The 24,479-nt window shown below is 36.6% G+C and overlaps 2 long non-coding RNA genes across 2 annotated transcripts; both read left to right on the forward strand.

Moving 5' to 3' along the window:
• The first annotated feature begins 779 nt into the window (after positions 1-779).
• Positions 780-8,557, forward strand: LOC140013740 (uncharacterized). Its single transcript, XR_011820588.1, has 2 exons — positions 780-1,558; positions 2,582-8,557. It is a non-coding gene; the product is annotated as an uncharacterized lncRNA (long non-coding RNA).
• Positions 8,558-12,940: 4,383 nt separating this feature from the next.
• LOC140013173 (uncharacterized) lies at positions 12,941-17,163 on the forward strand. Its single transcript, XR_011820237.1, has 2 exons — positions 12,941-13,710; positions 14,741-17,163. It is a non-coding gene; the product is annotated as an uncharacterized lncRNA (long non-coding RNA).
• The last annotated feature ends 7,316 nt before the right edge of the window (positions 17,164-24,479 follow it).

Below are 24,479 nucleotides of genomic sequence, written 5' to 3' on the forward strand. Positions count from 1 at the left end.
CAAAACATTTCATTTTCAAAGCCACTGGAGCCTGAGGTTAGTCCCGCCAGTGAGCATTTCCTTTTCGTTCGCCACTAGCCGTTGGTCAGTCCCACTAGTGAGCATTTCATTTGCATCACTAACAAACATGGGTCAGTCCCATTAACACTTCATTTCGCTTCTTTCATTTGCATCACCAATAAACATGGGTCAACCCCACCAATACTCCATCTCACTTCAATTCGTCCCGTTTAATTTCTGTTCGGGTCAGTCCCGTTTTAAATTCTGTTCGGGTCAGTCCCGTTTAAATTCTGTTCGGGTCAGTCCCGTTTTAAATTCTGTTCGGGTCAGTCCCGTTTTAAATTCTGTTCGGGTCAGTCCCGTTTAAAATTCTATTCGGGTCAGTCCCGTTTAAATTTCTGTTCGGGTCAGTCCCGTTTAAATTTCTGTTCGGGTCAGTCCCGTTTAAATTCCTGTTCATTGAAATCGTTTTGCGGCCAAATAACACAGGTAAGTGTTTTGGTGTCTACTTCTTTGTCTCAAGTTTTTTCAAAACTCAGACAAAGAGGGGCAAACTGTAGACACCAAATTTTGAATTAATTGGTATGATTTGTTTCAGTGATAACTCTTATCGGTTGATTTGTGTTTAGATGGTTTGCATTTTAGTTCATTATTGTTTGTGTTATTTTATTTTAGTTTTATTCACTTTTGAGTTTTTAGTTGCTCTTGTAGTTTTTATTTTTGTAAGTTTTAGTGTAGAATTTTTTAGGAAAAAGAAAAAAGTACAAAAAAAAAAAAAGAAAAAAAAAAAGGAGTAAAGGAAAAGTTGACAAGTGGAAACTTGCATGCTAGACAAGTGTCCCTCTTGTATTGTGGGCAACAAGGCATGTAAGAGGGTTAGGTGTTACACATTTTTGGGGGGGCCAAGGAGAAATGAAAAAAGGCTACGGGTGCAAGGGAAAAAGGAGGTTACGGCGGAAACAAGGAAAAAAAGCTAAAAAAAATAGAGGAGTGGGTTACGGGGGAGGTGAAAGAAAGAAAAACAGAGAACAAAAAAGGCGGCGAACGGCAAGAAAAAGAGAGGAGGCTTCGTCAAGGCCGAACAAAAAGCAGAGCAAAAGAAAAAACTGAAAGGAATTGGGAAGGGAAAAACGGCAAAAGGAATCTGCAAAACTTGGGGAAGCTCGGCTAAGGAAGGAAAACAGAGAGGGCTCAGAAAAGAGGGGAAAACAAAGGCGGCTGTGGAGCGAGAGAGGGAGCTTCGGGAGGCTACAGAGCAAGAAAAGAAAGGAAAACAAAACAACAACAAAAAAGAGGTCTTCGGCTAAGGAACAGAGAGAGTGAGGGCTCTCGGCTGAAAGAAAAAACCCTGCATCACTGCCGCCAATCGATGAATTCGAAAAGCTTGAAACAATTTCTGGCCGTTGCTGTTTCCGAAGAAATCAACGCCGTCACTTCTGCCACTACCAGTCCTTATCCGCCGCTGCTGCTCTCCACCTTTGCCGCCACCTTTCAACCTCCGATGCCGCCACTGCCGCTGCCAGAATTCACCATCACCACCGTGAGAAGTCACAGTAAGGTATCCTCTTCATTTCCATTTCCTTCTTCCGCCAAAGTATATTTTTTTGTAAGGTTGGCATCTCAATTTTCGCGTCGATTGTTTATGACCATTTTCTGTATGTTGATTAAATTGGTTTCTTGTGGGTTTGCTGTAAATTTTGGGGCTGATTGATTTCAACTTGAACAAAAATCTGATGAAACTTTTAATACCCCTAACCTATTCGATGAAATGCCTGATCAAAATTCTAAGATGAGTTTGTCTGCATTTTTGCGTGTGAAGAGAAGTTGGCCGAATCCCTGCCTCACGTTTAAGAAATTTTGATGCATTGTTGTCTTCCATTTTGCCGTTGCTATTTTCTTGCAATTATTCCGTTGCCGTTTTCGGTTGCATGAATTCAAAATTCCCAATAAAAATTCTTTCATCTCTTTCTAATGTGTCGGGCCTTGTCTATCAGACAACTGATTGGGTTGTTGTAAATGTTGGCTTTTGTTATTGAGCAAATTGATGAATCAATTCAATGTTGTTAATGACCTTGACCTGTTTGATAAAAACCCTCTGCGAAGGTTTTAGCCAAGGAAAACAATCTGGACAATTTTGTTTTATGCATATCTGAGGAAGTTCATGAAACTTTCTGTTTCTTTCTCCTTTATGTATCCTGTATTTTGGCTGTTTGCTTGCATTGTTTGGTGCTGCCCCTAGAATGTGCTCCCAGGGTGCGGTTTAGTGTTAGGAGCCTGCCGTGAGAGAAGGAGAATGATGTTAGAGTCGGAGGTTTAACCGTTTGTTTCAAACAATGCGCGGTTCCTCCTTGTTTTACGATATAATAACGACAACAATACAGAAGTTTCTGTTTTGATGGCCTGCTATGTTCCAGGAAATAAATGAATAAGATAAAGTCCTAGCCTGGGTTGCATGATCTTGGGAGGGATTTTTGAACCATGTGTTTGACCACTGCAATGTCATTTTATTTATCTCTTCAAGTTTCAGAACTTTGTTTGGAATCCATGACTGAAAGATACCTTTTCTTCCTGGCTAATATAGTGGGGAGAGGGAATTTCGAGTCATTAATCTCACAACATTTGCATGGTTTCTTGTTGGGTTAAAGTTTCTGTGGGACTAGCTGACGAATCTGCGAAGTGTTCATGGTTGTTTCTCTTGGTGTCCTTTGTGCGTAATCTGGGCTGCAAAAATCATTGGGAATGCAGGGTATAGTATTGGGTCTTAATGATAGAATGCACAGTTGTTTGTTTTCAGTGAAAAATGCTGCTTGTTTGGACTGTATTGCCTACGTTTGACATGACACTAGAAGAATAAAGTTGCAGAAACTTTTCCTTCTCATTTGCATCAAAAAAAAGAAAGCTTCCGCGAGTCCTGAAGCACAAGTTTCTGATTTAATCTCTCATTTTCTGTCTCATTTCATTGTGGCCAAGAGATCTGAAAAATAAAACTAATTTCTCCCTTTTAAGCTTAATCCTCTGTTCGCATATTGTATGTGATTTCTGGATAGATTAATGTTGCGACTTGATGCATAATCAGAGGTTAGCAAGTTTTTTAGTTGAGTTTTATTAAATAAAGTTAGGTTTGGTTTGGACTTATTGTTTGGGTTTGACAAGTGGATTAATGACTTATTTTCTGGATTTTGGTTTGGGCTTAGGAGACTGGTATCTAATACTTTTGCTTGGGCTTTATTTGGGGTTTAATTGGGTTCAATTAGCAAAAATAATGAGGCTAGCCCATCAGTTTTGCTCGGGTTTCGATTGGGCCAGGTGACTTTCGGCCCCAACAAATAAGAAACGGCCCAAGTGGCTTGATCCATTAAGAAACCAGAGAACGAATTTGCAGATCAGCCCCTGTACTTTTCTTCAATTTCACTAGGGCCCTACAAACTTTCAATGCTGTCAATTGGGTCCCTAATTTAATTGCGAATAGGCCCCTATACTTTATTTTTCTTTAATTTTGACCCCAAGACTTTATTAATTTTTGCAATCAAGTCCTTTCTTCTTTTGACTTCTTAAATGTAGGTTGTCTACATGATTTAATCGATTCAAATTCATGTTTGTTTTTGTCATTTATGATTATTTGTCAAATAAATTGGCACCTTGACCCCTTTATTATTTTGGAGGGTAAATAAGTTGATTTCACTCCATTAGAGCTTCATTTCAAGGGAGGTATAACTTCTATATTCTTGCGTTATTTTTCCTACGTGCTCCAACGTGCTAAGTGAAATACATGTCTACTTTGCTTTCCTAACCTTTCTTTAATTTCTTTCATTTATGTCATTTGCTTTTGCTTTTTATTTAAGTTATTCTTTATGGGGTATGTGTACACCTCTTGGCTTGTAATAGATAGGGTTGTGGCGAGCAATTTGGTCCATTTTCCCTTCCCCTTTTGTTTTAGTTAGTGAATGTAATAAGTTCATTAGCTTAGTTGCATGCCTATGTGTACTTGTTACTTGCTTTATTAGGGCCTTGCATCTAGTCGAGCATGCTAAATGTTACGTGCTACGTGTTTATGAGTATTTGGTATGTCTACTTGCTTTCCATAGTGTGGATGAATGGAACGGATGAATGTACGTCACCACACTAGTCCAACGCTAGTTGTGGATTCTTTTATCGTTTCCACTAGTCCAACGCTAGTCGGAATTCATAGAATGGGCTAGTCCAACGCTAGACCCAATAGGCTTTTTCCTTTCTTTTCATTAGTGCATCATTTGCTTGTTCACCACATGTCATGCATTCTTTTAGTTTTTCTATCATTTGGCATGTCCCTCGAATCCCTTTCCCCTCACTTTAGGTTTTGCATCTCATGCTAGCTATAGGGTTCATTTTGCTTGAGTGTCCCCTTCCGATAAGGGAAACGAGCGAGTGTGGCTACTCGATAGCCTTAGCACGCTAGTTTTGCCTTCTAATCAAAGGGAAAATAGAAGTCGAAAAGTTAGGAGTCAACCCCCGTACCCAACTTGTTGCATTCCTCTAGGGTCATACTTTCATTTTTATCATCCACATACTCTTTTTAACCACATTTTTTCACATTTCTCAAACCATACTTTCTCACTACATTTTTCCTATCACGTGCTCATTTCCACCTCACAAATGAAATTCCACTTTACCTTATATATTTATTATTCTATTTTCACACATTTGCACACAAACACTTGGATTTTTCATACAATTTCACACATGCACCTTTTCATACACTTGCACACAAACACTTGGATTTTTCATACCATTTCACACGTGCACCTTTTTATACACTTGCACACTGGCACTTTAGCCATCATTTGCATTAATCGACCTCTATAAGGTTTTCCTTTATTGGCCGCCACAATTCATGTGGTTGGGACCAAAAACCTTACAAGAGACATTTTAGAATTTAGGTTTGCATTTTTTCCTTCTTTTTGCATTCATGTAGTGCATCCAAATGTAATAAATTCTTTGGTTAAAACAAGAAAATCTTTGATTAAATCACGCAACTAGCCTTGGCTAGGTCGAAGGGGTGCCTTGGATTTTTATCCTTGCCTTCCCCTTCGTCAAATGTGACTCCCGAACCTTTTTCTTTGTTTGCGTGGACTAGGAGTCGTTCAAAAGGGTTTCTTACTTTTTTCCTTAAAAAATTCACTTTTTGGGTGACTTGGTACACCCTAACTCTATACCAAGTGGCGACTCCATTTTTCATATAAAAAAAAAAAACCCTTTTTGAACTATAATTTTGGGTCAAATCGTCGCATTCTCAAAACCCCATTTAGACCCATTTTTCTTTTAAATCACGATTCATTTTCCAATCACAAAAATACATTTTTAAACCACATTTATTCATTTATTCAAAAAATGGGGCGCGACAGTTGGCGACTCCACTGGGGACATTCGAGAGTCCGAGCAAATTTGATTTAATCAATCTTTTTCTTCTTTTAAACCTTTTTATTTATCACATTTGGATGTTTAGGGTTGCATTTTTCCCTTTTCTAGGATTTTTGCATTTCGCATATCAACTCACTTCCTCACACAGTCGCCTACGATTGTTTGGATGGATGGATGATTTATTTATGTATGATTTCGCGCTATGCATTGCATTTGGGGGGTTGTGTGTCACCTTTAGAGCCTCGCGTGGTTCTCAACCCCTTCCCTCAAAATAGGGAACACTTCATACGTGCACGTTTACTTATTGTTATCCCTTTTTATTTTATTTTTCGTGGGCGTTTCCCACACCGCCTTGTAGGATTAGGATCGATCGCCTTGGGTAGGCGGCTGGTGTGCGCTGCGCCCATAGCGCTACCTAAGGGATCACTCGAGCCACCGATCGAAGGCCTTGGGAGTGATGACCCTTGGTCTTTAGGTCTGAAGGCTTGGGAGCCGAAGCCTTATCGAGTCTAGTTGCATTAGTGAGCCCCAGCCTCATGCATCCATGTTAGCATTCGCCTAGGGTAGAGTCGACCTTACCCTATTAAGCACATTAGGCACGAGGGAAGGGGTTCCACCCCTTTTACTTGTTTTTATTTGTATTTCTTTTCTTAATTGCTCCTAATGTGTTATGTGTACTATCAATTGCACTAACCATTCTTTTTGTTTTCTTGGCTTGCATTCATGTGCCTTAGCAATAAGAGGCTTCTTTGGCACTCTTTTAGTGACTTACCCACTAGATAGCTCACATGTTTAAATTTCAGTCATTATGCTTAATTTTTAATAAGTACATTTCATTTTAGACCTCTTCCCCTCGATGCATTATTTATGCCCTTTAGGCCATATTTGTTGCATATTTACATTGCTTTAATAAAATGGCATCATGTATCTACCTTTGAAGGGAATGCCACATAGGGAATCCCATTTTAGAAATAAACCACCCCATGTCTCGGATATATAATCCAATGAGACCTGCACGTTTACCTTTCTCGTACCATTCAAAGGGGTAGTGCACAAGGTAAGGTAATGATCCGATCCTTTTAAAGAGAATAAAGCAACTTTTGCACATTAGGATATGAGCGTCTAGGAATCACTTTTTGGCCATTTTTTATCAAAATTGGTAAAATTCCCTTGCGTAAAGGACGTTAATTGGAAGAAATTCACAAATAATTCCTTATTGTTGAGACAATTAATAAATTGGGGCCAAATCGTGATTTTAGAAGGCTCATAGGCTATTTTTTTGAAACAACCAATGGCCGAACGATTCAGTCGATCCGTTTTGTCAATTAATTTTGAATGAACCATTCATTTGACCAATTTACCCTTTTAGGGTGATTTGGTCGATTTTTGCATAAATCATCAATCTCCATTTTATTCATTGGACCAATTTACTCATTTCTTAGGTCAATTCAATCAATTTTGAATAAGTCATCCGATTTCATTTGACTAGTTTACCCTTTTTAGGGTGATCTAGTCAATTTTGAATCAATCATTCGATCCATTGGACCGATTTGCCTAGTTTTAGGGCGAGTTGGTCAAATCATCATTTCACTCGATCTGTTTGATCAATTGACTTCATTCAATTCATTTGATTAGTTTAATTCATTCTTAGGGTTATCCATTCAATTTTAAATAAATGCATTTGACCATTTTACCCTTTTTGAAGGCGATTCGGTCGATTTTTGAATAAATCATCCATTTTATCCAATCCATTTTGTCAATTCATTCATCATTTAACCAATTCATTCATTTGACCAATTTACCCTTTTTAGGGTCATCCAGCCGATCTTTGGATAAGTCATCAATTCATTGGACCAATTTACCCTTTTAGGGTGATTTGGTCGATTTTTGCATAAGTTATCAATATCCATTTCATTCATTTGGCTAATTCACCCATTGGTAGGGCAATCGAACCAATTTTGAATAAATCAAGTTTTCATTTAGTCCATTTGTCCAATCTACCCTTTTTTTAGGGTGATTCGGTCAATTTTTGAATAAATCAATTTCATTCAGTTCATCTGACCAATTTACCCTTTCTGGGGTCATTCGGTCAATTTTTGAATAAATCAATTTCATTCAATTCATCTGACCAATTTACCCTTTTTAGGGTCGTTCGGTCAATTCATCAATTTCATTCAATTCATTTGACCAATTTACCCTTTTTAGGGTCATACGGTCGATTTTGAATAAATCATCATTTCACTCAATGCGTTTGATCAATTGATTTCATTTAGTTCATTTGATTCATTTAATTCATTTTTTAGGGTTATCCATTCGATTTTGAATAAATAATCAAATTTCATTCAATGCATTTGACCATTTTACCCTTCTTAAGGTAATCTAGTCAATTTTTGAATAAACCATCAATTTCATCCTATGCATTTGACCAGATTTCCCTCTCTTAGGGTTTCGGTCTAAGGTTCACTGAATGACCTAGTCTAAACATTGCAATCTCTTTTACACGTCATTTTTTGTGTCAATCAAGGCAAGCAATCCATTCGGACTTTGTCCTAATTTTTAGGACAAACGTGTCTTTTCACTCCAATTGGAGGCCAAATTTTTCAAATCATTTTTTTTCACCCAATCAACTGATCGGATTCATCAGGTATTGTATGGTGCCTACTCTAGCGGATTGCATTTTCATGCTAGGCCTACCCTTGGCACAAAAAGGGTCCCCCCATAGGACATGCATACCGGTTTTATATTCTTGTTTACTAACTCTGGGTATTTTTCTTTTGTTTTCCCCCTCCCCTGCATTCATAAAAATGTGTCAATAAGACGAAAATATTCTTCTATATCTGATGATAATTTTAATCCAATAAGGTTTGAAAACCGCAAGTGTTATTTGATTCTTGGGCAGATCTTATAATGAAAACACAAAAGATCTATCTGGAAGCTCTACGCTAAAGCATCTGAGAGATGTTGTAATTGTTTGCCAAAGGAAAATTCTGTTTACTTGATTTGTTAATACATTTTGTTCCAAAAAGAAAAGGAGACAAAAAGTGTGTATGTGGAGCTCTTTACAAGTTTCTCTCTTCTCATTTGTATCATAATTGAACGAGAAATTTTGTTTCAAATTGTTTTCAGCAATAAAATTTTTGGACAATTATTGTCTTGTGTATATGTACATTTCATTCTTTATTCTTACTCATTAGAGATTTCATGGTGAATTTTGAGAAATAAGACCCAATTTGAGATTTTTCAACCTCCAGCCTGAAAATTCACAAATGTAAGCTTTCTAAAATCCTTACACTCGATTGGTGATCCAACCTGTACAATAAAAGTGCTCAAAAATAAAAGAGGCCACTCAAAAGATCCAATGAGATACCTTTTCTCTTTCACTATACAATTCATATTTTGCCCACTTCATTTAACCCCAAAATAAAATCAGTCACATTGATTGATAAATTGCAAATTGGAGCAACTTTTTGCTTGCAAATGCCCATTAGTTTAACCAGATTCAATTCACATCTAAGTGAAAGCAAAAATGTGCATTATTCTTATTTGTTTTGAAAATTTGGAATGATGCTTTGAACATTCGTTTCTCTACCTATACACACTTTATCATTTGCTCTCCCATTTGAGCCTTTAAAAGAATAATTTCGTTTCAAATAAGCGCCTTGATGATTACTATCCTACATGAAAAATTTTTAAATATCAAAAGGGGGAATGGATTTTCAATGAGCATTGCATTACGTTGATTGTCATGGAGTGTAAGAATGATGCTTTGGCCATCATTTCTACAACTTAAACACTGTTTTATCCCTTGCATCCTCATTTGAGCAAAAAAATTGGTGGTTCTTTTCGAATGCACATATGATCGCACCCCACATTGGGGAAGGAGATTGGGGAATTTTGAAAAAAGGAAAAAGGGTAAAAGCAAAAATAAAGAGGGAATCACGAATTGGAGAAATTTCCACTTGGGTTTCAATTTTGGAAAAAAGAAAAAAAAAGAAAAAGGAAAAGAAAAAGGAAAATAAAAGGAAGAGATTTGTCCGCACGGACCGCCTATGTTTCACAAATATGGATGAACAAGGGTCTTCCTCAGTCAGTTAATTCAGATACATGCCAAAGATTTCCCATTAATGAAAGTTTCCTTTCAGAGTTATTGTAAGGAACGGAATACAAGTCAGGCCATCTTCTTTTTCCGATCAAGCATTCTATCCCTAGTTATCCCTTTTGAGCCTTCAGAATAAAATATTTCGTTTGGCAACCCCTGAGAATCGCAAACCCCACACTGGGGCAAGTTTGCAAAAGAAAGGAAAAACTTCAAGAAGTGAAAAAGTGAAAAGTCGCAAAATCAAAAGCAAAGGAAGAAAAGAGAACCTCAGTTTAAAAATAAACTGGGGCAAATTTTGTGAAAGTTCAAAGATGGCAGAATGCCGAAAAATCAAAAGAAGAAAGAAAATGAAAGAGGAAAAGCCTCAATTGAGCACAAGCTCTGGCAAATTCTGATTTAATCCTAAAAATAGGGTTGGTGCAACAATGCGATCTCAGATTTTTCAAACCGTTCTTGAAATCTGCCTTCAAGCCTTAACTTTTTTAAACACCCCACCAGACCCCATTACAAAAGCCGAAAGTCCTGACTTCTGTTCTTTGCAATGGCCTTGTCGAGAAAATTTCTGATGCTGAAAATTTTAGCTGTATTTCTGATTTACTCGGGTATGAGGAAACCCATCAGCTCGAAAAAAAAGAGAGGCAAAAAGCGAAGCTCGAAAAAAATAAATGCAAAAAAATATATCGACTCTGAAATCCTTGGTGAATGATGAGAAAAATGCAAACAAAGTTTGAGATCTTTAAGTTCAAAATAGGGGCAATTTTTGGAAAAAGGCGATCTATGGTGCAATATCCTTGAAAGTCTTATTCTTTAACTATCGTTTTCAAGCCACATTACAAGCCAATAAAGTCCATCGTTGACTTATTCCTTCATGACAATCCAAAGTGAGGATCATGCTCATAAGAAATTCATCAAATCATTTGTGATCATAAGGGTATAACCCGTTTCCACATGTTTAGCTATCACTTCTGCCCATACGTTGCATGCCTAGAAAGCTTGTATGTTGACTAAGTTTTCTTGAAAAATAAGGGTGACAAACTCTTTGCTTTCACTAAGATGTGGCATTGAAGGAATTACAAATTTGGGCACAAGAACCAAACAAATCTCGTCTTCTCATTTCCCTTAACCCCCTCAAAAATCAGATCACTTGATTGGTCCTGACAGATGAGCCAACAAGAAATGGTGACCCATTACCTAAAGCGTTGATGCTAAAGTGGGGAAGAAATCTTTCGTAATTTGGCATTATTTTGAGAAATTCATCATGGAATGTGTTATATCAGTTTAAGCAAGACATTCAATTTTCTTCATGTTAGGAAAAGCAATTGCTTACCCTGTGCAAATAAATGGAGAAGCATCCAAACCAATTTTTGCAATCAAATGGGCCCACACTGGGGCAAAATTTTTATTTGCGAAGTTTCGCAAAATAAGCTCACACAGGGGCAAATATTTTTGTTAGTCCAATTGAGAATTTCGTCCAAGAATCAAATAATGCATCTTTCAAATCAATCACGCTGCTCTTTTCATGTAAATGTGAATGCATGTCATATTTCGGTAAGCCCCTGCGCAGGTATTCATTGTTGAAATCGACGAAAGAGCATCTGGTGACGTGGAAGGCCGATGCCGAAGAAAGAGAAAAAGAAGGGAAAAGGGCCCTACACTGAGGGCAAATTATTTTGAAAGATTCTCTCGAAAAATCAGAAAAAATTCAAAATTCAAAAATCAAAAATCAAGTTCAAATTCTTGTTTCTTGGAAAATCAAATTTCTTGTTCCTTGACAAATCAAATTCAATTTCTTGACCAATTGGGTGGCAGGACCGGGTTTTATCCCACTGACCGCTTTTATTTTCGTAGGGCACGGGTTTTATCCCTCCGACCTCGGCAGGCTCGGGTTTTATCCCACTGACCGCTTTTATCAAGTTGGAACTGGGTTTTATCCCGCCAACCTCGGCAGGCTCGGGTTTTATCCCACTGACCGCTTTTATTTTCGTTAGGGCACGGGTTTTATCCCTCCGACCTCGGCAGGCTCGGGTTTTATCCCACTGACCGCTTTTATTTTCGTTAGGGCACGGGTTTTATCCCTCCGACCTCGGCAGGCTCGGGTTTTATCCCACTGACCGCTTTTATTTTCGTAGGGCACGGGTTTTATCCCTCCGACCTCGGCAGGCTCGGGTTTTATCCCACTGACCGCTTTTATCACGTTGGAACTGGGTTTTATCCCGCCCAGGCTCGGGTTTTATCCCACTGACCGCTTTTATTTTCATTGGGCATGGGTTTTATCCCTCCAATTCTCTCGGCAGGCTCGGGTTTTATCCCACTGACCGCTTTTATTTTCGTTGGGCATGGGTTTTATCCCTCCGACCTCGGCAGGCCCGGGTTTTATCCCGCTGACCGCTTTTATCAATTGGGACCGGGTTTCATCCCGCCAATCTCGGCAGGACCGGGTTTTATCCCGCTGACCGTGCTTTATACCACTGACCGATTCCCACTGACCAATTCTTCATACTGGGGCAAATTATCTTTGGAAAGTTTCTCAAAAAATCAAAAAAATCAAAAAAATCAAAAAATCAAAAAAATCAAAAAAATCAAAAAAATCAAAAATCAAAAAATCAAAAAAAAAAATCAAAAAGTCAAAAAATCAAATCAAGTTCATCACGGCAGGATCGGGTTTAATCCCACTGTCCGATTGTCAAAGCATTTCATTTTCAAAGCCACTGGAGCCTGAGGTTAGTCCCGCCAGTGAGCATTTCCTTTTCGTTCGCCACTAGCCGTTGGTCAGTCCCACTAGTGAGCATTTCATTTGCATCACTAACAAACATGGGTCAGTCCCATTAACACTTCATTTCGCTTCTTTCATTTGCATCACCAATAAACATGGGTCAACCCCACCAATACTCCATCTCACTTCAATTCGTCCCGTTTAATTTCTGTTCGGGTCAGTCCCGTTTTAAATTCTGTTCGGGTCAGTCCCGTTTAAATTCTGTTCGGGTCAGTCCCGTTTTAAATTCTGTTCGGGTCAGTCCCGTTTAAAATTCTATTCGGGTCAGTCCCGTTTAAATTTCTGTTCGGGTCAGTCCCGTTTAAATTTCTGTTCGGGTCAGTCCCGTTTAAATTCCTGTTCATTGAAATCGTTTTGCGGCCAAATAACACAGGTAAGTGTTTTGGTGTCTACTTCTTTGTCTCAAGTTTTTTCAAAACTCAGACAAAGAGGGGCAAACTGTAGACACCAAATTTTGAATTAATTGGTATGATTTGTTTCAGTGATAACTCTTATCGGTTGATTTGTGTTTAGATGGTTTGCATTTTAGTTCATTATTGTTTGTGTTATTTTATTTTAGTTTTATTCACTTTTGAGTTTTTAGTTGCTCTTGTAGTTTTTATTTTTGTAAGTTTTAGTGTAGAATTTTTTAGGAAAAAGAAAAAAGTACAAAAAAAAAAAAGAAAAAAAAAAAGGAGTAAAGGAAAAGTTGACAAGTGGAAACTTGCATGCTAGACAAGTGTCCCTCTTGTATTGTGGGCAACAAGGCATGTAAGAGGGTTAGGTGTTACACATTTTTGGGGGGGCCAAGGAGAAATGAAAAAAGGCTACGGGTGCAAGGGAAAAAGGAGGTTACGGCGGAAACAAGGAAAAAAAGCTAAAAAAAATAGAGGAGTGGGTTACGGGGGAGGTGAAAGAAAGAAAAACAGAGAACAAAAAAGGCGGCGAACGGCAAGAAAAAGAGAGGAGGCTTCGTCAAGGCCGAACAAAAAGCAGAGCAAAAGAAAAAACTGAAAGGAATTGGGAAGGGAAAAACGGCAAAAGGAATCTGCAAAACTTGGGGAAGCTCGGCTAAGGAAGGAAAACAGAGAGGGCTCAGAAAAGAGGGGAAAACAAAGGCGGCTGTGGAGCGAGAGAGGGAGCTTCGGGAGGCTACAGAGCAAGAAAAGAAAGGAAAACAAAACAACAACAAAAAAGAGGTCTTCGGCTAAGGAACAGAGAGAGTGAGGGCTCTCGGCTGAAAGAAAAAACCCTGCATCACTGCCGCCAATCGATGAATTCGAAAAGCTTGAAACAATTTCTGGCCGTTGCTGTTTCCGAAGAAATCAACGCCGTCACTTCTGCCACTACCAGTCCTTATCCGCCGCTGCTGCTCTCCACCTTTGCCGCCACCTTTCAACCTCCGATGCCGCCACTGCCGCTGCCAGAATTCACCATCACCACCGTGAGAAGTCACAGTAAGGTATCCTCTTCATTTCCATTTCCTTCTTCCGCCAAAGTATATTTTTTTGTAAGGTTGGCATCTCAATTTTCGCGTCGATTGTTTATGACCATTTTCTGTATGTTGATTAAATTGGTTTCTTGTGGGTTTGCTGTAAATTTTGGGGCTGATTGATTTCAACTTGAACAAAAATCTGATGAAACTTTTAATACCCCTAACCTATTCGATGAAATGCCTGATCAAAATTCTAAGATGAGTTTGTCTGCATTTTTGCGTGTGAAGAGACCGGCTAAGTTGGCCGAATCCCTGCCTCACGTTTAAGAAATTTTGATGCATTGCTGTCTTCCATTTTGCCGTTGCTATTTTCTTGCAATTATTCCGTTGCCGTTTTCGGTTGCATGAATTCAAAATTCCCAATAAAAATTCTTTCATCTCTTTCTAATGTGTCGGGCCTTGTCTATCAGACAACTGATTGGGTTGTTGTAAATGTTGGCTTTTGTTATTGAGCAAATTGATGAATCAATTCAATGTTGTTAATGACCTTGACCTGTTTGATAAAAACCCTCTGCGAAGGTTTTAGCCAAAGAAAACAATCTGGACAATTTTGTTTTATGCATATCTGAGGAAGTTCATGAAACTTTCTGTTTCTTTCTCCTTTATGTATCCTGTATTTTGGCTGTTTGCTTGCATTGTTTGGTGCTGCCCCTAGAATGTGCTCCCAGGGTGCGGTTTAGTGTTAGGAGCCTGCCGTGAGAGAAGGAGAATGATGTTAGAGTCGGAGGTTTAACCGTTTGTTTCAAACAATGCGCGGTTCCTCCTTGTTTTACGATATAATAACGACAACAATACAGAAGTTTCTGTTTTGATGGCCTGCTATGTTCCAGGAAATAAATGAATAAGATAAAGTCCTAGCCTGGGTTGCATGATCTTGGGAGGGATTTTTGAACCATGTGTTTGACCACTGCAATGTCATTTTATTTATCTCTTCAAGTTTTAGAACTTTGTTTGGAATCCATGACTGAAAGATACCTTTTCTTCCTGGCTAATATAGTGGGGAGAGGGAATTTCGAGTCATTAATCTCACAACATTTGCATGGTTTCTTGTTGGGTTAAAGTTTCTGTGGGACTAGCTGACGAATCTGCGAAGTGTTCATGGTTGTTTCTCTTGGTGTCCTTTGTGCGTAATCTGGGCTGCAAAAATCATTGGGAATGCAGGGTGTAGTATTGGGTCTTAATGATAGAATGCACAGTTGTTTGTTTTCAGTGAAAAATGCTGCTTGTTTGGACTGTATTGCCTACGTTTGACATGACACTAGAAGAATAAAGTTGCAGAAACTTTTCCTTCTCATTTGCATCAAAAAAAAGAAAGCTTCCGCGAGTCCTGAAGCACAAGTTTCTGATTTAATCTCTCATTTTCTGTCTCATTTCATTGTGGCCAAGAGATCTGAAAAATCAAACTAATTTCTCCCTTTTAAGCTTAATCCTCTGTTCGCATATTGTATGTGATTTCTGGATAGATTAATGTTGCGACTTGATGCATAATCAGAGGTTAGCAAGTTTTTTAGTTGAGTTTTATTAAATAAAGTTAGGTTTGGTTTGGACTTATTGTTTGGGTTTGACAAGTGGATTAATGACTTATTTTCTGGATTTTGGTTTGGGCTTAGGAGACTGGTATCTAATACTTTTGCTTGGGCTTTATTTGGGGTTTAATTGGGTTCAATTAGCAAAAATAATGAGGCTAGCCCATCAGTTTTGCTCGGGTTTCGATTGGGCCAGGTGACTTTCGGCCCCAACAAATAAGAAACGGCCCAAGTGGCTTGATCCATTAAGAAACCAGAGAACGAATTTGCAGATCAGCCCCTGTACTTTTCTTCAATTTCACTAGGGCCCTACAAACTTTCAATGCTGTCAATTGGGTCCCTAATTTAATTGCGAATAGGCCCCTATACTTTATTTTTCTTTAATTTTGACCCCAAGACTTTATTAATTTTTGCAATCAAGTCCTTTCTTCTTTTGACTTCTTAAATGTAGGTTGTCTACATGATTTAATCGATTCAAATTCATGTTTGTTTTTGTCATTTATGATTATTTGTCAAATAAATTGGCACCTTGACCCCTTTATTATTTTGGAGGGTAAATAAGTTGATTTCACTCCATTAGAGCTTCATTTCAAGGGAGGTATAACTTCTATATTCTTGCGTTATTTTTCCTACGTGCTCCAACGTGCTAAGTGAAATACATGTCTACTTTGCTTTCCTAACCTTTCTTTAATTTCTTTCATTTATGTCATTTGCTTTTGCTTTTTATTTAAGTTATTCTTTATGGGGTATGTGTACACCTCTTGGCTTGTAATAGATAGGGTTGTGGCGAGCAATTTGGTCCATTTTCCCTTCCCCTTTTGTTTTAGTTAGTGAATGTAATAAGTTCATTAGCTTAGTTGCATGCCTATGTGTACTTGTTACTTGCTTTATTAGGGCCTTGCATCTAGTCGAGCATGCTAAATGTTACGTGCTACGTGTTTATGAGTATTTGGTATGTCTACTTGCTTTCCATAGTGTGGATGAATGGAACGGATGAATGTACGTCACCACACTAGTCCAACGCTAGTTGTGGATTCTTTTATCGTTTCCACTAGTCCAACGCTAGTCGGAATTCATAGAATGGGCTAGTCCAACGCTAGACCCAATAGGCTTTTTCCTTTCTTTTCATTAGTGCATCATTTGCTTGTTCACCACATGTCATGCATTCTTTTAGTTTTTCTATCATTTGGCATGTCCCTCGAATCCCTTTCCCCTCACTTTAGGTTTTGCATCTCATGCTAGCTATAGGGTTCATTTTGCTTGAGTGTCCCCTTCCGATAAGGGAAACGAGCGAGTGTGGCTACTCGATAGCCTTAGCACGCTAGTTTTGCCTTCTAATCAAAGGGAAAATAGAAGTCGAAAAGTTAGGAGTCAACCCCCGTACCCAACTTGTTGCATTCCTCTAGGGTCATACTTTCATTTTTATCATCCACATACTCTTTTTAACCACATTTTTTCACATTTCTCAAACCATACTTTCTCACTACATTTTTCCTATCACGTGCTCATTTCCACCTCACAAATGAAATTCCACTTTACCTTATATATTTATTATTCTATTTTCACACATTTGCACACAAACACTTGGATTTTTCATACAATTTCACACATGCACCTTTTCATACACTTGCACACAAACACTTGGATTTTTCATACCATTTCACACGTGCACCTTTTTATACACTTGCACACTGGCACTTTAGCCATCATTTGCATTAATCGACCTCTATAAGGTTTTCCTTTATTGGCCGCCACAATTCATGTGGTTGGGACCAAAAACCTTACAAGAGACATTTTAGAATTTAGGTTTGCATTTTTTCCTTCTTTTTGCATTCATGTAGTGCATCCAAATGTAATAAATTCTTTGGTTAAAACAAGAAAATCTTTGATTAAATCACGCAACTAGCCTTGGCTAGGTCGAAGGGGTGCCTTGGATTTTTATCCTTGCCTTCCCCTTCGTCAAATGTGACTCCCGAACCTTTTTCTTTGTTTGCGTGGACTAGGAGTCGTTCAAAAGGGTTTCTTACTTTTTTCCTTAAAAAATTCACTTTTTGGGTGACTTGGTACACCCTAACTCTATACCAAGTGGCGACTCCATTTTTCATATAAAAAAAAAACCCTTTTTGAACTATAATTTTGGGTCAAATCGTCGCATTCTCAAAACCCCATTTAGACCCATTTTTCTTTTAAATCACGATTCATTTTCCAATCACAAAAATACATTTTTAAACCACATTTATTTATTTATCAAAAAATGGGGCGCGACAACTACAAAGGAAGATAAAGAATTTTTATTAGATCTAATAGAGAAAATAGATAATATAGAAACAAGGAAAACGTATTTAGGAAAATTAAAGGGGATAATATTAGCAGAAGAAAAAATTCCAAAAATAGCTGAACCCTTTAGTATTTCTAGATTATTAGACAAATATCCTATAGAAGGAATAATTAAAAAAGATACAACTCATTCTTTACAAAAGGAAATCAATGAATTAAAACAGCAGGTAAAAGCTCTACAAAAAGAAATATTAGAATTATATACAAAAGATTTAAGTTTAGAAACTAAGATTACTATATTACAAAGTCAATTAGCCTCAAGTTCAAAAATACCAATAGAACCAATTCAAAACCCCATATTAGAAGACAGAACTGAAAACAAAAAAAAAAGATTATGTAAATATCATTGATAAAATAAATTATCAAAAATGGTATGGATTAGTTACAGTCAAAGTATTAAATTTTCAAGAAACAGTAATAACTTTATTCGACAGTGGAGCAGATACAAGTTGTATTAAAGGAGAAATAATTCCATTAGAATATTTAGAAAGAACCAATGAAGAACTATATGAGGCTAATGGACAACCATTAATAGTCAAATATAAATTAAGAAATGGAATTATATGTAATAATAATTATTGCATAAAACATAGATTTCATATAGTAGAAAACTTAACAACTGATATGATTCTAGGAATTCGATTTTTTACTCAAATATATCCATTCAATGTAAGTAGTACAGGATTAAGTATTAATATAATGGGAAAAGAAATATTATTTCCATTTATAAGTCCTATAAAACAAAAAGAAATAAGAACATCACAAACATCCTCTATACATCAAACTATCAACGCTATTCAATGCAAAAAGAAATACATATCTGAGTTAAAAAATTTACAAAAATATATAAGAATCGAAGAACAATTACAAAATCCTAAAGTTAAACAAGAAATTAATAAAATAGAAGAATTAATTAAAAAAGAAGTATGTGCAGACATTCCAAATGCTTTTTGGGAATGGAAAAAAAACATATAGTAGAGTTACCATATGAAAAAGGATATTCAGATAAGGATATTCCTACTAAAGCTAGACCTATTCAAATGAATAAAGAATATTTAGAATTTTGTAAAAAAGAAATACAATCTTTGTTAGAAAAGAAATTAATAACATATTCAAAATCACCTTGGAGTTAAGCAGCTTTTTATGTAATGAATCAATCTGAAAAAGAAAGACGAGTTCCGAGACTAGTTATTAACTATAAACCATTAAATAAAATGTTACAATGGAATTCCAAATAAGAGAGATTTATTAAATAGATTATTTAATGCAAAAATATTTTCAAATTTTGATTTAAAATCAGGATATTGACAAATTATTATAGCAGAAAAAGATAGATATAAAACTGCATTCACTACACCATTTGGACATTATGAATGGATAGTTATGCCCTTTGGATTAAAAAATGCTCCATCAGAATTTCAAAATATAATGAATGACATATTTAATAATCACAGTGAATTCATTATAGTTTATATTGATGATGTTTTAATATATTCAAGCTCAATAGAACAACATTTTAAACATATTAAAATATTTCTAAATATAATAAAGAAAAATGGATTAGTATTATCAGCACCAAAAATGAAATTATTTCAAACAGAAATAAGATTTTTAGGACATAATATAACCAAAGGAACTATTAAACCTATTACAAGAGCTCTAGAATTTACAAGTAAATTTTCAGATGAAATTAAAGATAAAAATCAAAAAGGGGAAGGCAAGGATAGAATCCAAGGCACCCCTTTGACCTAGCCAAGGCTAGTTGCGCGATTTAACCCTACCTTTCCTAATTTTCTACCCAATGTATGAATTGCGCGTTAGATATGACTATATGAATGCAAAACGGAAAGGAAAACGCAATCCTAGATTCTAAGATGTCTCTCGTGAGGTTTTTGGTCCCAAACCACATGAATTGTGGCGGCCAATAAAGGGAAACCTCATAGAGGTCGATTGATGCAAATGGTGACTCAAGTGCAAGTGTGCAAGTGTATAAAAGGTTCATGTATGAAATTGTGTGAAAATCAAAGTGTTTGTGTGCGAATGTGTAAAGAAAGTGCATGTGTGAATTTGTATGAAAATCAAAGTGTTTGTGTGTGCAAATGAATGAAGATAGAATAGTACATATATAAGTGAAACTTGAATTTCATTTGTGAAGTAAAGTAAATAAATGATAAAGATGTAGTGAAAAAATATGGATTGAGAAATGTAAGAGAAATGTGATTAAAAGAGTATGGAAGTGATAAAAATGAAAGTATGACCCTAGGGGAATGCAACAAGTCGGGTACGGGAATGACGCCTAATTCTTCGACTTTGATTTTCCCTCGGATTAGAAGGCGAAACTAGCGTGCTAAGGCTATCGAGTAGCCACACTCGCTCGTTTCCCTTATCGGAAGGGGATTTTCACGCAAATGAACCCTAACTAGCAGGAGATGCAAGTCCTAAAGTGAAGGGGAAGAGGTTTGAGGAACATACCAAATGATAAAACTACAGAAAATGCGTGATATGTGGTGAACAGGCAAAAATGCATTAATGAAAAGAAAGGAAAAAGCCTATTGGGTCTAGCATTGGACTAGCCCTTTCTATGACATCCTACTAGCGTTGGACTAATGGAAACGATAAAAAAAGCCACAACTAGCGTTGGACTAGTGTGGTGACGTACATTCATCCATTCCATTCATCCACACTATAAAAAGCGAGTAGACATGCGAATCACGTAGCACATAACAATTAGCATGCTTGACTAGATGCAAAATCCTAATAAAGCATTTAACATATAACACATAGGCATGCAACCATTACATCTGCTAACTAAAACAAAAGGGAAAGGGAAAATGGACCAAATTACTTGCTACGCCCTATCTATTACAAGCCAAGAGGTGTACACATACCCCATTAAAAGAATAACTTAATGAAAACAAAAAAGTAAATGACATAAGTAAAAGGAATTAAAGAAAAGCTAGGAAAGCAAAGTAGACATGCAATTCACTTAGCACGTTGAGTCACATAAGAGAAACAAAAAAAATAAAAGGAATTATACCGCTCCCTCTTGTAGTGTTAAATGGACGAGACTTAAAACGGGCTAAAACCATCAAAAGAAAAGATTAATGCACCAATGATAGAATAAACATATAAACCAATTTGATTTCACCAAAAACATCAAATTCTTGCTCAATTGCAATTAAAATTCAAATAATGCATAATGGCCAAGGAAAAGTGGAACAAGCTCATCAAATTCCCAAATATAGCAACTACTAAAACTCAAAAACGACCTTTAATCGATCATTCAAATCCAAATGACACATTTTAAGAACTTTAAAAGTCTAAAAGCAAGAAAAAGGTCAAAATAACCCATTTATTTTAGGGAAATTAAAGAAGATAGGCAAACACCAACTCATTTAGACACAAAGCTCACAAATTCATGCATTAAGTACCTCTCAAACAAAAAAAACATGATAATTAGTGAAAACAAACAAGCAATTGAGTTGAGAAATTGATGCTACCAAAGATTCCATTGCGAACATTAATCAAGCACTTAAGCCTAATGGAACATTTTTTAAAAGCTTCGGGGGTCCAAGGGCGAAGGAAAAGTCAAACAATGGATCCAATTGCAACTATCCTAGGACTTAATTGCAAGAATTGGGAATGTAATTGGGCTTTTGCAGAACAAGGAGGAACTTGAAGGGTTAAAAGACAATTTTTCTTTGGCTTTTCATGCATGCATACGTGAATTTCAGTTTTCTGCAATGCTTTCCTTTGCTGCAAAATTTGCAGCTTATCAAATTGCTTCCTTAAACTCCCGACAACAGATTCAAGCAACAAGGCCATTCCACAGATTCTTCTAATCATGAACAACAAAACCAACATCAAAAAAGATGAAAAGAAACATTCCATGTCGACTACAAGCTCTTGCAGCATTGCTGCAATAAAAATTTAGACAAGCCGAAGTTGCCTTCTTTTCTTTTTAACAAACCAGCAATATGGCAAAAACCTGAGCAAAGCTCACGCTGCATCCATTCTCCTATAACCTCCATTGACACAAGATGGAGTATGCAAACAAGGTGATCAAAACACAACTTTATGAGCTGTTTGCGTGAACAAGGAAACAATAAAAACATCAAAAGACATACGAGTGAAATGCAGCTTCTTTTTGTTTCACTTAGCTGGGACACATTCATGCAAGTAAGCCAAGAAGAAACATGATGAAGTTGTTATCTAGATAGAATACCAGTTTGGAACAAAAAAAAAAAAAATAAACAAAAAAAAAAAAAACAAAAACTAGGACTGTGAAACACAAAGTTCGGCAGGCTGATGTACATTTTCCAGCAATGTTTGGACATGTTTCCTTAAACAAACACACAAACATCAACACCAAACCTTCCTTCTCATCCCTTCAACACCCAAATGAAACAAGCAAAGGATATCTAAAACCAAATTCAAGAGCTGCTGCAGGACAAAAATTGCGGCACCAATGACAAGAAAAAAAAGAAAGAGACTTGCGGCAGAAAATGAAGCTTGCTGCAATTCCAATTCCAATAAAGATTCCAGAATTCATCCCAAACTTTCATTTAGATTTCAGCTTACAATGAGCAACAAAACAAACCATTCTCACATCCAAAACTTGATCTAAACAAAATTCCATTAGAGCTTAGCATCTAATCATACAAGAGAAAGCTTAACTTTGTGGGCTGCTTCGATGAAACAGTGAATAAAATGCAGCTTTTAGAGATTTTTCAATGCAACCTTCCTATCTAAACACGGCTAACCCTTAAACAAACATTACCATTTTGACTTTAACAACAATCATCATCAAGCTCAACATCCAAATAAGCCAAAACCATGGGAAGAAATCTTACAAAAGTTGGAAACACTCCATGCAGAACCACGGACAGATTAGTTACAATCAAGACACACTTGCTGCACTCTCTATTTCCAAAAGCCCATTTCTTAATCCCACTCGGATTATATATTTTCAAAATCAAACCCACAACTGTAGACTAAGCAAAACATATAATCACCACCATCAAAAACAAGCAAAAGACTTAGGAATAGATCATACAAAATTCTGGGAAAAACATGTGAAACATGGGTCAGCAACTTGGAGATTTATTTTTAGCAATTATTCAAGCATGATTCATGTATTTCTGACTTTGACTCAAACACACAAAAACCCATCCAAGCATCGTGACACAACATTTCAACATTCAAACGAACCAAGAAAGAAAAGAACAACTTAGCATGGGAGCATGTAAATCTGGAAAAATTCTGCTGCTACTTCTCTTTTTACATATAAATTCCAGATTCAAACACCCAACTTAATCAAACCTCTCAACCAGCTACTAGCTCTTAACCCAGGTAATTAACAAACACTCTAAACCAAAATGATTAGGTAGAAATGCAGCAAAAGAAGGGATGACACTTGCAGCAATAAAACCAGAACAAGACTCCCACATCCAACGAAACAAAACAGATTCAAAATGGAAATGGGCCATGCCATATAAATGCCTTTTCTTTTCAAAGGTATGATCTTGCTACTAAAATGCAGTCTAGGGATGAAATATAATCTAACGCCCAACCAAAATCAGACCCTACCATGCCCAACATGCCAAAAAAAAAAAAACATCAAAAAACAACAGCTTTAAGCTACAAACCACAAGCCCACGATGTTCTACCCATTGCACTCTGCCAAATCAAAAATTCCGAACCCAAACATGGCAAGGATACAACGTTAACATCAAACAGATTTTAAAAGAGGAAGTAAACGTTCATATACCTGAGCAGCAAAAGGAGGCAGCTTGGAAAGATCTTCAGCGGGCAACTTGGCCTTTCGATGATGATGGAAAACTGAAGAGAGCCGTGGGCTTCTTCTTCCTCAGTTCCGTTCGTTTGCTCAGTTCCCTCTCTTTCACTCTCTAATCCTAACCACCGGTGAGCCTTCCTTTCTGTTTTAATCTTCCTCAAAGCTGCTTTCTTTTCTCTAAACCCCCGTTGTTACCCCCTTGTCTCTCCTTTACCGATGACTCTCTCAAAACCCCTCTAGCCGTCCACTTCCTTTTGCCGTATGCTTTTTCCGTTAAACCCAAAAACTCTCCCCCCCGCGGCTGTGGTTTCTTTTTCTCTTTATATCAGACCCAAACCCTCACCTCAAAGGTGAGGATGAATGGCTTAATCCACATTAAAATCCAGCCATCAAATGGGACATGCGAGACTGTCCTTGCAAGCTGCAAAATATGCAGCTTGCATGCGCGACCATTTTTTTTTTTTTTTTTTTTGAATAAGACTAAAATGATAATAATAAATAACAAAAACAAATTAACAAACCAATTAATTAACATTTGAAATGAAAAATAAATAAACAAGAAACACCAAAAATGCAAATTGTCTATTTTTCCTTCCTTTTTTTTCATCATTTTCCACTCTTTCTTTCTTTTTTTTTCATTTTTCCGTTTCTAAACCAACCAAACAATAAACAAAAATAAATTGATTAAAACTGACTAAAACAAACTAAATAAAATCAACTAAAACAAAAATTGCTATTTTTTCTTTTTCTTTTTTTTTTTCATTTTCATTTTTTCACTTTTCTTTTCTTTTTCGAAATAACCTAACCAAAAAATAAATAAAGTCAAAAGATTGAATTTTAAAAGAAATAAACATATTTTGTGAACAATTTTCTTCCCTTTCCTTTTTTTCTTTTTCCAAGACAAAAATTGAATTTTAAAACAACTAAAACATATTTTCTTTTTTTTGAGAAATTCTACATTAAAAAGACTAAAAATAAAAAAACAAGTAAAATAAAACAAGTAAACGACTAAAGAAAACAAAAAGAATAACTACGAAAAACTAGCATGAACAAAAATAAATAAATCGTACCAAAAT

The sequence above is a fragment of the Coffea arabica genome, chromosome 8c (genome assembly GCF_036785885.1).
Source record: "Coffea arabica cultivar ET-39 chromosome 8c, Coffea Arabica ET-39 HiFi, whole genome shotgun sequence".
Lineage (NCBI taxonomy): Eukaryota > Viridiplantae > Streptophyta > Magnoliopsida > Gentianales > Rubiaceae > Coffea > Coffea arabica.